This window comes from Epinephelus fuscoguttatus, unplaced genomic scaffold, assembly GCF_011397635.1.
Source record: "Epinephelus fuscoguttatus unplaced genomic scaffold, E.fuscoguttatus.final_Chr_v1 AP022699.1".
Classification (NCBI taxonomy): Eukaryota; Metazoa; Chordata; class Actinopteri; order Perciformes; family Serranidae; genus Epinephelus; species Epinephelus fuscoguttatus.
The window spans coordinates 207216-220042 of NW_026057521.1; the positions used below are offsets into that span (position 1 = coordinate 207216).

At 41.7% G+C, this 12827-nt stretch overlaps 1 protein-coding gene across 5 annotated transcripts in view; it reads left to right on the forward strand.

Annotated features, from left to right (window-relative positions):
* LOC125885358 (serine/threonine-protein phosphatase 4 catalytic subunit B) overlaps positions 1–12827 on the forward strand; it is a 45609-nt gene that overhangs the window by 22888 nt on the left and 9894 nt on the right. The gene's annotated exons all lie outside the window — the stretch shown is intronic.

Sequence of the window (12827 nt, forward strand, 5' to 3'; positions counted from 1 at the left end):
AAAAACCGGGAGAAAAAAAAGGCCTAATATTCGAATTTTTTTTCTTTTTTTTTTTTTTTTTTTTTTTTTTCCTCCCCACAATCGAATCCCGTGCCATCAAATGAAGCTTTGAAGCTTCAAATTTTTTGGGTCAGCCCTAAATCCCACACATAAGGGGCTAGCCGTAACGTTGTTGTTTTCATCAAGTTGGCCTTGAATAGTTGATGTTGAGCTGTAGAGCTGTGTTACTTGTTATGACCTAAGGTGTATTTTAATAAACCTGCCTTTGGTTTAATTCATTCTTTCAAGCATTATTCCTTCTCATCTTATCTTAGTTCTGTTGTGTTTGTGCTCCATAGATTTAATTGCAAACTACAGCTGTTTAGTAAGTTAAAGATGCGTGGCTGCTAACGACAGCTTGAAGTGGGGATGAGGTCTTAAGGTGTTTTTTTGGAAGGTCTTAAAAAATTCTTAAAAGGTATTGAAATTAACCTCTGGATTCCTGCATATACCCTGTAATGATGCCATGAGTGTATTTGCTGCTGTTTAAATTTCCAAAAGTTTGTCAAGCTTACTCTCCAGATCATCAAATCTGGCCATGTTTGTTACCGGCATCTCTGGCTTGTTGCGTGATCTAGTGTTCATATATGCCAGAAAATATTATTTCTTACTCTTATAGCAGGGCAAGCATCAGAGGATGTTTCCAAACATTTTAGCAGGGTTTTAATCGTTGATAATTGATAGATTTTAGATCATTGTGCCCGCAGCATGTAGAGCTCTAGCCTCTCCGGCCTCTCACGCCACGCATGCATCGTCTCAAAAACTCTGTCATCCCTGGCCATTATTTAATGTTATATTTCGGGAACACATGGGGAGACATTTGGTCTGATAATGAATTGGTGACTCTAATCTTTGGTGACCACCATGAAACTGTGCTGATTGTATAGATCTTTTGTGCTGCTGGGGGGGGGGCATATAATGCTAAATGGGCCACATCCCCACACACCACCAATCCAGTGTTTCCCATACGCCCGCCATAGTCTAATTTGCCCCACCATAGTCTTCAAAAATCGGCCACATACAAAATGCCTCCGGTAAATGAACGTCACTGTAGCACACCGGCTGGAGCGCCTACTGAGAATTCTTTTGGGTATTTTGTATTGTAGTCATTTTTTCTTTTGATTATTGAAATGTTTAACCACTAATCCTTGGCCATCTTTTAAGTGTAACCCTTCACCATAACATAATCCACTAGTGTTTATCAGTAAAAATAGAACATTTTTACCCAGGTATTATGAGGAACTCGACCCATCCGAGCCCGAGGATAGTGGCGGGAAATTGCGGCCCGACCTGGCCCACGGGTTGGGTCCGGGTCGGGCTCGGGCAGAGAAGCTAAGCTCTACTCTGCATAATATCAAAATGTATTAAAAAATTAATCAAAAAAAACTGTCTGCATATATGAAATAAAATGCTCCTTGAATAAAATAAAACAAATCCCTTTCCTGCATGACAAAATACACACAGTAATTAATTAAAAAATACACTGTGTTACAGTTTTAACAGTAATAGTAAACTCCACTGAGGTTGACAGTTCTGTAAATAATAAAACATGCAAACAAACTTAAGTGCATCTCTTTGTGCAAATTTCAACAAACATGTAAACAGACAGGGAATTCCTTTTTTGTGCAAATTTCAAATAAAATATGTTAACAGGTCTTTAGTGCATCTCTTTGTGCAAATTTCAACAAACATGTCAACAGACAGGGCCTTCCTTCTTTGTGCAAATTTCAAATAAAACATTTAAACAGATATTGCATCTCTTTGTGCACATCTCAAATACCAAAAGAGCAAAAACAAATGAGAACAAAAAATAACAACTGTTACACCCGCAAACGTAATAACAGCCCACAAACGTAATACAAATCTGCAGCTTTTAATGTAATAATCCCGCAAATGTAGTAAATTTCCCACAAATGTAACAGCAGCTGCCTACTACAAACGTAACACACAATTTTCCGCAAATGTAATAACTTACATTTGCAGGAAATTATTACATATGTGGGAAGGTGAAAATCTAAACTGTAATAACTTCCCATAAATGTAATATGAGACTGAATAATGATCTTTGTGGTTGTTGTTGTTTGTTTGTTTACTTATGCACCTGCCAATAGTGATGCGTGTGTTGACAAGCAACCCGCACGTTGGGTGGGGCGGGTCAGAAAGTGACAGAGCAGCGTTCTGAGTAAGTAGGAAATAATTTACAGAAACACACACACACACACACACACACACACACACACACACACACACAAACCATGGTTTACAATAACTTAATTCTCCTCCACTCAAAAATGTGTTTTCTTCTTGTTCCTACAGATGAATGTTTGAGCCTCACTGTGCAGAATGATGTATGTGCAGAGCTTGACACTCAAAGGCTGTTTTCACATTTATCTGCTGAAAATGCTCATATGATTTTAAGGGCTAGGGCTACGAGCCTATGTTGGTGGCTTATGTAGCCTATGTTTGAACCATTTCATTAAAATATGTCTGCATATCAAAAGCCAAAAACTTGAATATGTTGTTTATTCTTTGAAGTAATGAAAACATTTTTCAAGATTTAAGACTGGTACTTTTTGATAGTAACATGAACCAAGACTGTCTGAACACTGACAATTAAAGGCTTGCAAATAATTAATGACTGGTGAACTTAAATTAATGTAGCCTATGTGAATGCAGGAAAGTGAGAATTGCCATGTAGGTAACTGAAAATTTCCCAGACAAAATGACACATTATGTTACATTACTTTAAATAAACATCCTTTCAGTTAAAGGTAGGATCTGGAGGATTTTCAAACAAAACAAAATATAGACATATACAAATGTAATCCTGCTTAATCATCACCTATGGGCTTCTACTCATGTGTGGTAGTGACTCTGTTTGCAGAGCTCCTGCCCTTTAACTGTATTTTGATGTTTTTGTGAGCTCGGACCGCTTCTGGGCGGAGATTTCCCCAGCCAATGAGAGAGCGCAGGTGCCGTGCCCGAGCATGTCCGAGCGTGCACCAGCGCGAGCCTTGCCTGAACCTCTTCTGTGAAGCCTTCTTCCGTACCTCCGGGCTCCGTACACCCGGGAGAGTTGAGCCTGATAGGAGGGGCCAAATTTGAATGTGTGTTCACATACAGCAACTGGAAAATCCTCCAGACCCTACCTTTAAGTGTAATGTAAGGGCTCATCCACTTATTATTATTTGAATATGAATTATTTGATAGTTGCCGCAAATAAATGAATGTATGGGAATGCATCAAAGCTCTACCAATGAAACCAAAGAAGACGCGCAGGCGATGGTCACTTCGCGGTAAAACAGTTCAACTTTGGAACAACTTTTCACCCCTTTCCCGGTAAGGGAATTGCTCATTTGTATACACACCACTTGATCAATCAATCAATCAATTTTATTTATAAAGCATTTTCAGTAGATAAATGTGAAAACAGCCTTTGAGTGTCAAGCTCTGCACATACATCATTCTGCACAGTGAGGCTCAAACATTCATCTGTAGGAACAAGAAGAAAACACATTTTTGAGTGGAGGAGGATTAAGTTATTGTAAACCATGGTTTTTAAAACCTTACAACCTGCACCTGACCCCCTATGAGAGCCAACCCATCCTGCAGCGCTGCTGTCCGAGGTGCTGAACAGATACTGTAGGCCAGATGCTGCAGAGAAATCCATATTAACAAGAAGCAGAAGAAAATAAAATAAATCCAATTAAACGACATATTTGCTGCCACAGAGTAATTCTGTGAACTGACAAGGAATGACCTGTGTGTGTGTGTGTGTGTGTGTGTGTGTGTGTGTGTGTGTGTGTGTGTGTGTGTGTTTCTGTAAGTTATTTCTAACTTACTCAGAACACTGCTCTGTCACTTTCTGACCCGCCCCACCCGACCTGCGGGTTGCTTGTCAACACATGCATCACTATTGGCAGATGCATAAGTAAACAAACAAACAACAACAACCACAAGGATCATTATTCAGTCTCATATTACATTTATGGGAAGTTATTACAGTTTAGATTTTCACCTTCCCACATATGTAATAATTTCCTGCAAATGTAATAGTTACTACATTTGCGGAAAATTGTGTGTTACGTTTGTAGTAGGCAGCTGCTATTACGTTTGTGGGAAATTTATTACATTTGCGGGATTATTACATTAAAAGCTGCAGATTTGTATTACGTTTGTGGGCTGTTATTACGTTTGCGGGTGTAACAACAACAAACCAACTTCTGTACAATTTACAGATTTTGTGCCAAGAAAACTAACCTGTCAACACTGTCAGGTTTCAGGGATGTGCTGTGGCAAGTTACAGTGTTCCCACTGCAACTGAAAACCCTTTCAGAAGGGGAGCTGGTGGCTGGTATACAAAAGTACTTTTTTCCTAGGCAGCTCAATGTTGGAAAGTTAATTTCATGATTTCTCCACTATTTAGGAGGGTCAGCATTACTCTCTACACAAACTGACAATAAGTAGCTCGAAAGCTCATTTTCTACTACGTCTACTAGGTGTGCTGTGCTCAAAGATGCTCGCCAGAGATTTCTTCTTTTTAGCTGTAGGTGGCACTGCCACTGCTGCCTCTCCTCGGTCTGCATGCTCAGTCACAGCTGGGTTAGGCATAGGGCTGGGTGATAAATCGATTTTATCAATTAATTCGAATTTGTAGTTTAGGTCGACTTGTTTTAATGAACATCAAGTTTCTCTTTAAAATCTGCCACTGACACTCCCTGCTGGGCTTCTGTAGTTCAGAGTGGGCTCACCCCTCCTCCCTGCGTGCTTGATACACAAACAACATGGCATGATTTTTCGTGAATCGGATTTGATTTTTTTTTTTTTTTTTTTTTTTTCTTCTAAGGCCATATCGCCCAGCACTAGTCAGGCAGCTCAGACAAACAGCTGGCCTGGACACTGGGCAAAGACTCCGCCTTTGTGATGACTATGCTTCAGTGCATCAATTTTTTCTCCTGAGATGTACCTGGCCTTGAACCGGGTATCCAGTAAGGAGGCGATGTCCAAGGTCACTGGTCGATGGGTCAGCATATTTATTGTTGAGGTAATCCACAATGCAGGACTTGATGGACTTGCGCAGCTCAGTATCTCCCTCTTCAGGTGCCAGGAGACTGGTATTAAACAGGTGGAGCACAGGCCTGATGTATGACAGGTAGTGCTGCACAATTTGATAGAAATGTGTGATTGTGATTTGAGTGGACAATATTGCGATTTGCGATTGCGATTACAATATAATAAATACATGGTATCATGAGTCTTCTTACTTGATTCAGTGTTTCCCCTACATTATATCAGGGGGGCACTGACCTGACCTGACATAGTTATTGTTATGGACAGTGTAAATAACCATGAACAGACTGGGCACAGTCGGGCACAGTCAAACACGCTGCTCGCACAGAAGCGCAGCACGGCACTGTACACACAGCGGAGTGAGCCTATGTTGCGTTCAAGCGTTGTCATGTAAATGACAAATTCCAGCACACCATAGCACAACAGAGCAGCATGTCAAGTGGGCCAAAACCGAGCAAAATTGCTCAGTTTTTCATTTGTTATTATATTGTTTGTTATGGAGTCCGTGATTTCCCTGTGGCACTTACAAATGTTTGCGTAACTGTGCTTTGTTGTTGTTTTTTGAGGCTCTGGCGGCTTTCAGTTGTCTCTTTGTCTTGAACGTTAAATGCCTTGGCTTTCTCTCACATGCATTCCTCCTACTTTTCTCTGTGCTGTCTCAAGTGCTGATATAGATTGGTCGTGTTGCCGCGGGATGTGGCGACTTTAACTTTTAAACCTTTACACAACACGTCTTTCTGTTCAACGTCGCCATACCTGAATCCAAAGTATCGCCAAGTAATAGACGTTGCGTTTTTTTCACCACCAACTCAAGCCTGTTCATGGTCGTGCTCATGCTCTTCTTCAGCATCTATGTTGGTCACTGCTGCATGCTGGGTTGTCACCTGACCCTACGTGCTGCACATACCAGGATAGCTTGTGGACGTGATGTCAGCAAACTCCACACACTACAGGAGAGGTAGTCACGTTCACAGGCACAGATCTTAACATTTATTAATTGCAAATCGCAGCCTTTTATGTGGTTATGTAATCGCACAGCCTGACATCGCGATTGCGATTAGATTAATCATGCAGCACTAATGATAGGGTACCATACTGACACACAAACACACACACACACACACACACGCAGTGTTTTACTGAGCAATTTGCTTGTCCTATTTTTTTTTTTTTAATTTCAATCAATTAATTCAATATTGCACTCACCAATGGCCAGATTAAGTCTAACCAAAACACTGCATCCTTGGCCACTTTGTTAGTTGCAGCGCTTTGGCAGTATTAGTCCCGCTGTCCATCGTCACAGCAACTAGTCCCAGTGGGTTGAGATTCCAGCTTTTTAGAGCCTCCTGCCAGGCTTCGGCAATATGCTCCCCTGTATGGTCTTGAGGAAAGCAGCTGGTCTGAAAACAGGCACTTTTAATCTCCCAAGTCAATTCAATTCAGTTTTATTTATAAAGCCCAATATCACAAATCACAATTTGCCTCACAGGGCTTTACAGCATACAACATCCCTCTGTCCTTTGGACCCTCACAGCGGATAAGAAAAAACTCCCCAAAAAAAAACCTTTAACGGGGGAAAAAAAACGGAAACCTCAGGAAGAGCAACTGAGGAGGGATCCCTCTTCCAGGACGGACAGACGTGCAATGGGGGGGGGGATATGCAGGACAGACGGACATGCAGGACAGACAGAGAGACATGCAGGACAGACGGTAATGACAGTAGCTTACAACAACATTAATGAAAATAATAATATTATCTTTATAGTTCTGGCTACTGTGGTACAATATGTTGAAAGTATATGTTAGTATCTGGCAGTATACAGTACAGGCCAAAAGTTTGGACACACCTTCTCATTCAATGCATTTTCTTTATTTTCATGACTATTTACATTGTAGATTCTCACTGAAGGTATCAAAACTATGAATGAACACATGTGGAGTTATGTACTTAACAAAAAATGGTGAAATAACTGAAAACATGTTTTATATTCTAGTTTCTTCAAAATAGCCACCCTTTGCTCTGATTACTGCTTTGCACACTCTTGGCATTCTCTCGATGAGCTTCAAGAGGTAGTCACCTGAAATGGTTTTCCAACAGTCTTGAAGGAGTTCCCAGAGGTGTTTAGCACTTGTTGGCCCCTTTGCCTTCACTCTGCGGTCCAGCTCACCCCAAACCATCTCGATTGGGTTCAGGTCCGGTGACTGTGGAGGCCAGGTCATCTGCCGCAGCACTCCATCACTCTCCTTCTTGGTCAAATAGCCCTTACACAGCCTGGAGGTGTGTTTGGGGTCATTGTCCTGTTGAAAAATAAATGATCGTCCAACTAAACGCAAACTGGATAGGATGGCATGTCGCTGCAGGATGCTGTGGTAGCCATGCTGGTTCAGTGTGCCTTCAATTTTGAATAAATCCCCAACAGTGTCACCAGCAAAACACCCCCACACCATCACACCTCCCCCTCCATGCTTCACAGTGGGAACCAGGCATGTGGAATCCATCCGTTCACCTTTTCTGCGTCTCACAAAGACACGGCGGTTGGAACCAAAGATCTCAAATTTGGACTCATCAGACCAAAGCACAGATTTCCACTGGTCTAATGTCCATTCCTTGTGTTTCTTGGCCCAAACAAATCTCTTCTGCTTGTTACCTCTCCTTAGCAGTGGTTTCCTAGCAGCTATTTGATCATGAAGGCCTGATTCGCGCAGTCTCCTCTTAACAGTTGTTCTAGAGATGGGTCTGCTGCTAGAACTCTGTGTGGTATTCATCTGGTCTCTGATCTGAGCTGCTGTTAACTTGCGATTTCTGAGGCTGGTGACTCGGATGAACTTATCCTCAGAAGCAGAGGTGACTCTTGGTCTTCCTTTCCTGGGTTGGTCCTCATGTGTGCCAGTTTCGTTGTAGCGCTTGATGGTTTTTGCGACTCCACTTGGGGACACATTTAAAGTTTTTGCAATTTTCCGGACTGACTGACCTTCATTTCTTAAAGTAATGATGGCCACTCGTTTTTCTTTAGTTAGCTGATTGGTTCTTGCCATAATATGAATTTTAACAGTTGTCCAATAGGGCTGTCGGCTGTGTATTAACCTGACTTCTGCACAACACAACTGATGGTCCCAACCCCATTGATAAAGCAAGAAATTCCACTAATTAACCCTGATAAGGCACACCTGTGAAGTGGAAACCACTTCAGGTGACTACCTCTTGAAGCTCATCGAGAGAATGCCAAGAGTGTGCAAAGCAGTAATCAGAGCAAAGGGTGGCTATTTTGAAGAAACTCGAATATAAAACATGTTTTCAGTTATTTCACCTTTTTTTGTTAAGTACATAACTCCACATGTGTTCATTCATAGTTTTGATGCCTTCAGTGAGAATCTACAATGTAAATAGTCATGAAAATAAAGAAAACGCATTGAATGAGAAGGTGTGTCCAAACTTTTGGCCTGTACTGTACATGTGTGACAATAATCATACGTGTATAATAACAGTAGAAGTATGACTAATGACTAATGATGGCCGCAGCAGCAGGAGGCATCTGGCAGGAGCACGGCAGCAGCACAACCACACACGTCACGCTATCCAGGCACCACTGCGATATGAGTTAATCTGAGAGACAGTGGAGCACAAAGGCTGTGGAGAAGAAGCTGAGTTAGTGACATTCAGAATGGCCAAGTTAGCAAGATGCAGTAGAGAGAGAGAGAGAGAGAGAGAGAGAGAAGGTGCCCGGTGTATTATAGGGGGTCCTCCAGCAGACTAGGCCTAAGTCAGCCTAACTAGGGGCTGGTCCCATAGCCTGTTAATAAGGATATACTGATCATATCTAATGTATGAGTGTTAACTAAAGGTAAGACGTCCTTAAGTAGCCTAGTTGGGATGGGATCTAAGAGACACGTTGATGGTTTAGATGAGATCACTGCAGTCAATTCTTGAAGAGAAATTGGGGAGAAGCAATCTAAATATATATTAGGTCTTACAGCTGTGTTTGAGGTTAGATAGGTACTATCTGAGGACAGGAGGTCATGAATTTTGCCTCTAATAGTTAGAATTTTGTCATTAAAAAAGCTCATAAATCATCATTACTGCTAAGGGCTAAAGGAATACAAGGCTTAATAGAGCTTTGACTCTCAGTCAGCCTGGCTACAGTGCTGAAAAGAAACCTGGGGTTATTCTTGTTTTCTTCTATTAAAGCTGAGTAATAGCTCTGGCATTGCGGAAGCCCCTCTTATAAATTTTGAGACTGTCTGCCCAGATTAAACGAGATTCTTCCAGTTTGGTTAATCGCCAATTCCTTTCAAACTTATGCGATATTTGTTTTAACTTAAGTCATCCATGAAATGCACCGTCACACTCGTGTATGATTCGCAGGTCCTGCTGGACCACATGTCGGTGGTCAGCACATAGTGAGATACTGTGAGCCGGGCAGCAAGACTGGCTCTGACATCTGTGTACATTTTGGGTAGTACCTCTCTTGCGAAGTAATTGCGACTGGGCAATTGGTATCTCGGATTCATTGTTTTTAGCAGCTGTACAAAGCCGGTCTGCTCCACTGTTGCTATGGGTGCCATGTCTTTAGCAATATGGTAAGCTTTGGTAATATCACGGCACTTTTCACTTGTTCTTTTGTTAGGTACAGCATGGGCGAATGAAGCTTGCAGCAGGGTTTGTTTCGGGGCAGTAGGCTTGGGAGGCTTTGTGGTCTGAGTCGCAGTACACATTTTGACACACTCCTTGTATTGCACTTCATGGCGCTGTTGTAAATGGTGGAAGAGATTTGTCGTGCTCGAACCTTTAGTTGCAACTGGTTTTCGACAGTCTTTACAGAAAACATTTTGCTGCTGGTCATCTGACACGTTAAAACCAAACCATCTCCAAAATTAGCGAGCCATTGATTTTTTTTCATTTACTGACCAACTCTTCTTCTGTGGCGCACTCCATCTCCATGTTGTCGCTGAGTGTAGGGGAGGTGGAAGGGTTGTGGTTAGGGCTGGGCGGTATGGCCTAAAATCACTATCACGGTATTATTTTGGGGGGATGCGGTGACGGTATGATATCGCGGTATCGTAAAAAATAAAATAAATGGATAAATAAAATAAAATAGAAAGATTTCTCTCTCTTTGGCTTTTACTTATTTGTTTTTTTCCCCCATGCTTTATTATCAGTGTTTAACATGGGAGAGGGCGACGGGAGGTTGGCCACTTCCAGAGAGTGGAGGGGGAGAAAAATAATAATTAAAAAAATAAACAAATGGATGGATGGATAAATAAAAGGAATTGGAAAGAAAAATGTCTCCCTCTTTTGTTTTATTTCTTCTTCTTTTATTTTCAGTGTTTTAGACGGGTGAAGGTGGTGGTGGGGGGGGGGCAAGCGGCTCCCAGGCCCTCTTTTGGGGCGGTCATCCAGGCCAGGTGGAGACCACCTCCATCACGTAGCGAGGGAGATGTGTGAGGCAGGCCGGCCACCGCGAATACCGCCCAGCCCTAGTTGTGGGCACAGAGCAAGGAAGGCGGAGCAGAGAGGTTGTGTGTCTGAGACAGGGACACAGGGAGAGGAGAAATAGGGCGAACTTGCGGCCCATGTATCGTCATTTTAATGCAGAATGAACTGTATTGATAGAAGCGATATTGTCTCATGTTATATCACGTTTAGAAATATATCAATATACATTAAAATCTCGAGATATTGCCCAGCCCTATCTCAGTCCCACAGTGCTGTACAAAAAAATGTGGTTTTAAGAGTTAAAATTCAATAAGTAGATGTGGCATTACTGTTTTTCACATTTTGCAAAAGTTCTTCATGGTGGACTGTAATGGTCCAAGAGGCTTTGTTGTACTGCACATCGATCTAGATATGTGTCCCAAATTTCATGTCAATCTGACTTGTGTAAGGGGCATGGTCTTTCCAAAATCGTGCTATTTGGCATTAAGCACAACGCCATCATGTGGTCGACTGGAGTCATAGTTCTAGGAAAGCATTTGCACAGCATTTCCAGTTATTTGGCCAAGGTCCTTTGTTTCTAGCTCATTCCATCTCACAGCAGTTTAAGCAGGGGCGTCTGACAGCGAATAATAATAACAAACGAGCACAGACTCAGTAGGGTTCTGCCTCCTTGGGGTTCGAACTCTAACTACAACAATAACAGAATTATGGCCAATAATAGTAGTACCACATGCTAGCATACAGTATCTCACAAAAGTGAGTATACCCCTCACATTTCAGCAACCATTTTATTATATCTTCTCAAGGGATAATACTACAGAAATGAAACTTGGATATACTCAAGAGTAGTCAGTGTACAGCTTGTTTAGCAGTACAGATTTTCTATCCACTGAAAATTATTCAACACATAGCCATTATTGTCTAAACAGCTGGCAACACAAGTGAGTACACCCCTAGTGATACCTGTACATTTCGTTCAAACATGCAAAGCCACCTATCCTATTCATCATGTTCATGTTTTTGCCTTTTCATGGATTAGAGCTGTAAAATTTGGTGCTTTGGGTACAGTTATTTCACACTGGCCACTGGATGTTCAACATGGCATCTCATGGCAAAGAACTCTCTCCCTGAAACTACAGATGTACCAATACCACTTTTTCCTTCCCGATACTGATTCTGATCCCCGAATCTTACGTATCTGCCGATACTGAGTATCATACCAGCGTGTAAAATAAAAATGGATGGGGTATGAATTGTTGTATGTCTCAATTCCTAAAACTCTATGTAAAATATTAAGAAACAAATACATAATAGTAGAATGAATTCCATAAAACTTTTTTATTATTATTATCCAGTGTTGACACAGATCAAGACGCAGGTTAAAGTAAAGCCACACAATTTGGTAAAAAAAAAAAGACATTTTAAAGGCTACAGTAGAATGTAGGTCTGCACGATATTGGAAAAAACTGACATTGCAATATTTTTTTTTCTCAATATATATTGCAGTATTTAAAAAATGCCAGAATTTTCACCAGATGACTTAAAGTAAGAAAATTAAAATATAGTGGCGGGGCTTTTGCTCACCACAACTGCAGAGGCTACTAGCTTCATTTGAAACAGACTACATTATAAAAGGGCCGTTATGGGGCACCTGTGGCTTAGTGGCAGAGCAGGCGCCCCATGTACAAGGCTGTTGCCGCAGCGGCCCAGGTTCGACTCCAGCCCGTGGCCCTTTGCTGCATGTCACTCCCTCTCTCTCTTCCCCCTTCACGCTTGTCTGTCCTATACATTAAGGGCTAAAAAGCCCCCCCCCCCAGAAAAAGGGCTGTTATTTATCATTCCCTCTGTGTCTTTATATTTTTACTTTTTATCCGCTCCCGTTGCCTTGATAAATTTAATGCATGGCGCCATCATTTCAACTCAACACTTCCTGAATTTGTTTCAAATTAAAAGCCCCCTGTAACCTCGGCTGAGAGAATCCCTCCATTTTCTAAATAGGCTTTTATTGTGAAACATTTCAATCAATCAATCAATTTTATTTATAAAGCCCAATATCACAAATCACAATTTGCCTCACAGGGCTTTACAGCATACGACATCCCTCTGTCCTTAGGACCCTTGCAGCGGATAAGGAAAAACTCCCCCCAAAAAAACCTTTAACGGGAAAAAAACAGTAGAAACCACAGGAAGAGCAACTGAGGAGGGATCCCTCTTCCAGGACGGACAGACGTGCAATAGATGTCGTACAGAACAGATCAACATAGTAAATTAACAGTGTTTGTAG